Raw genomic sequence first — 4,056 nt, 5'->3', positions numbered from 1 at the left:
TGATCTTGTTTGTTCACTCTGGGTTGATCGTGCCCTTTCCAAAAAAAGGGTATTGTACATAACATTTTGGGAGGGCTGGCCACACGAGATTACAGATGTGGTTACAGGTCATGTATAATTTCTGTTGGTGGTTAGCCTATGATATTTATAAACTCATATTTAGCCATTATCAAATGACTGACTGGTAATGAGATCCTTTTGGTGTGCCTGTGCTCTCGGTTCCCTTTGAAGCCTACTGCCCTCTGCTGGGCACTGACTGGTATGTTTCTCAAAATACCCTTACTTACACCACAACAACATGTTCCCACTCTTACCCAATAAAAAGTCATCAAAAATGTATATATTTCAAAAGGGTAGAGGAATTTTCATTTTTTTTATTGCATATTCAAACAATATTTACAGACGTGCATATTTTATAATAGACTCACATTTTCTTTATAAAACAAACAATTAGGATCTCAGTCCCACTCATAATGACGTCTCACCCCAGAGTAAACCACGTTCATTGTCCTTTCGCTTATAGCATGTTCACATAGTCTAAACCCAGAGGCGAGACATCGCAAGATTCAAGGAACGCTTGCGAAACAGACGAACAGAACAGGCCGGGGTTTGAGAGGTCAATGAGAGAAGTGAGAAATTATTCCTTTAAATTTCTCAATCTAAAGCCACAACCTAGATTCCGTCCGTATCTTAACTAGTTGAACATCAAATTACTCCAACCTCGTGAAAGTGATGAACTGACACGTTTTCATTTAAAAAATAACTTTATATCAAAGTAGTGCCTTTGATTTAACGGCATGCTCAGTTCGGGCGAGAAGACTCATTTGACCTGATGTGCTTCTACACATTACTTTTGCTATATAAAGTCGCCATAAATGTGGTGAAGGACTCAATGGAAAGCAAATATCAACCAGATTGGCGCATATTCAACAAATCTGATCTAACAGGATATTTGTCAAATCCGTCAATTTATTTACTGTAACGGGCCCACAATGTCGGAACTTAAGTCTGATTTTGAGTTATTTGTCTGGTTTAACATGTAGAAGTTGTCCCTTTTCAGATTAAGAAGAAGTGACTGCAAATAGGCTGGGCACTTTAAACATAAGTGTCAATTTTAACAATGCTTTTTTCTGATAACTAGTTCATTGCATCCGCCTTGGAGCCCAGTTTCATAATATTACCATATGTCCCAGCTGCTTGCCATAGTTTTAAAGTAATCATGAAAAAACAGGCCTTATTAGGGCATTTTTCACCCTGCCATCTCCTATTAGTTCTATTGAGCACCGTGGCACCAACTTACCTTCCGAACGTTCTATTCCCAGTTTATTGTTCTAAATCACAATGCTTTGCTATTGTTGGCAATGATACCTGCCCACGTTGCGGGTTGTTCAAACAGCAAAACATTACTCATGGAACTCTGAGGTCATCCCATTGTTTACTACAGGGAAATATAGGTAAGTCTGTCTTTTGCCAAATATCTCACTGTATATTTACATTTTTTTCAAATGAGACAATTTTAAACATAAGAATCTCCTCTTTCTAATTATGTAGACTGGCCAGCGTACTCTGTTGTCATCAAACGCTATCCCAGAAATATCCTTTGCCCTTGGAACGCTGAGCTCCCCTCATTGTTTTCCTATGGAGAGGCATGCTGGTATATTTCGCCAAATATCTCGCAATGTGTATATTTAATTTTTTTCAAGTCTGACACCATTTTAATTAAAATAGTCTCTTTCCAATTACATAAGTTTGGGCAGCGTACTCTGCTGTCATCGATCGCTAGACCAGATATAGTCAAAAGTTGTTATTTTTCCCCTACTTCATCGTTATGCAGACATAAGCACACTTGGCATCATTGAGGTGTGGCTGTTTACTTTCTACACAAGTTATTTTTCTGTTTCTTCCAAAGAAACGATTGTAGTGGTAAGATAAAAAGGGATACATTTTTTTTAATGCTAAATGGAATTCTAAGTTCCTCCAGTCAAAACAGGCTCTGCAAACTTTCGATTCCATTCATTTGCTATGGAACTAGTGTTCCAGTTTAGCCAACAATCTTTTGCCATTTTTCAGCCTTGGGTGAATTTTGACTCGTTCTATTGTCCAGCCTACTGCTAAACGCTAACTCCCATTCGTGTAAGCTGGTTAGCATAGCTAGCATACAGAAATTGGTGGTAAAATTAGTTTTTAACTAATGTAGTTGATTGGTAACAATGACTTGAACATATGTTCGGGTTGACGTCCATACAAGCATTATACTATTTTTTTTACCACAACAGTGTGAAAAACACACAGGCTAATTTAGCTGGGGGGCAATGAGGTGTCTCAGGATCTTTCTCCCACACAGGCCTATCCCCCATACATATCCATGGCAATTCTATTGTTTTGGTTGAGTTCGACTGACCCCTTTACCAAATCTATCGCCAACAAGTGTGAAAAATGATCGGGGATTTCTATTGGAGAAGCAGTTTTAGCTTATCTTCATACTGTACTGTCTTTGCCTGTGAGTCAGCTAGCTGATTGAGGCAAGTGTCCCATTCAATCTTTCTTAGTCGATATTCTGTTGTAAATAACTGTACTCTAACGTTTTAAATCAACACTGAGTCTATATTTAAGCAATAAAGCCCGAGAGGGTGTGGTATATGGCCAATATACCACGACTAAGGGCTCTTCTTATGCACAACACAAGGCAAAGTGCCTGGATACAGCCCTTAGTGGTAGTATATTGATAATATACCACAAAACCCTTAGGTGCCTTATTGCGATTATAAACTGATTACCAACGTCTCTGTTGAGACTCCACACTGTCCTTTCCCACCTGTACAAAAGGAACACCTATGTGAGAATGATATTCATTGACTACAGCTCAGCGTTCAACACCATAGTGCCCTCAAAGCTCATCACTAAGCTAAGGACCCTGGCACTGAACAGCTCTCTGCAACTGGATCCGGGACTTCCTGATGGGCCACCCCCAGGTGGTAAGGGTAGGTAACAACACATCTGCCATGTTGATCCTCAACACAGAGGCCTCTCGGATGTGTGCTCAGTCCCCTCCTGTACTCCCTATTCACTCATTACTGCATGGCCAGGCACAACTCCAACACCACCATTATGTTTGCAGACAACACAACAGTGGTAGACCTGATCACCGATAACAATGAGACAGCTAATGTGAAGGAGGTCAGTGATCTGGCCGTGTGGCGCCAGCATAACAACCTCTTCCTCAAGGTGATCAAGACAAAGGAGATGATTGTGGATCACATGAAAAGGAGGACCGAGCACACACCCCATTCTCATCGATGGGGCTGTAGTGGATCAGGTTGAGAGCTTAAAGTTCCTTGGTGTCCACATCACCAACAAACTATCATGGTCCAAACACACCAAGACAATTGTGAAGCGGGCACGACAAAGCCTATTCCCCCTCAGGAGACTGAAAAGATTTGGCATGGGTCCTCAAGTTCTACAGCTGCACCATCGAGACTGGTTGCGTCACTGCCTGGTATGGCAACTGCTCTGCCTCTGCAAGGCACACTGCCATCCAGGACCTTTATACAAGGCTGTGTCAGAGGAAAGACCTTAAAATTGTCAAAGACTCCAGCCGTCCTAGTCATAGACTGTTCTCTCTGCTACTGCACAGCAAGCGGTACCGGAGTGCTAAGTCTAGGTCCAAAAGGCTTCTTAACAGCTTCTAACCCCAAGCTGTAAGACTCCTGAACAGGTAATCAAATGGCAACCCAGATTATTTGCATTTCCCCCCTCATTCGGGACTTCTCCTTAGATGGGGGGCTGGTTTTGTGGCTGTTGTACTTCCAGAGCCAGATGACTTTGTAGAGTGGTGTGAGGAATCACACTGTCCTCATTACCATCAAGACCAAAGAGATGTGCATAGACTTCAGGAAGTGTACAACACCTACCTCTGCAACATCTATCAGTGGTCAGAATATAGAGATTGTAGAGGAATACAAATACCTGGGTGTCCTCTTGGACAATAAGCTTCAGTGCAGTAAATGTACAGACCTGATCTACAAAAAGAGCCAACAGAGACTGTACTTTCTCAAG

Source organism: Oncorhynchus keta, chromosome 35 (genome assembly GCF_023373465.1).
Source record: "Oncorhynchus keta strain PuntledgeMale-10-30-2019 chromosome 35, Oket_V2, whole genome shotgun sequence".
NCBI classification, from domain to species: domain Eukaryota; kingdom Metazoa; phylum Chordata; class Actinopteri; order Salmoniformes; family Salmonidae; genus Oncorhynchus; species Oncorhynchus keta.
The sequence above is the reverse complement of the archived record's forward strand: the minus strand, read 5'-3'. Positions refer to the sequence as shown.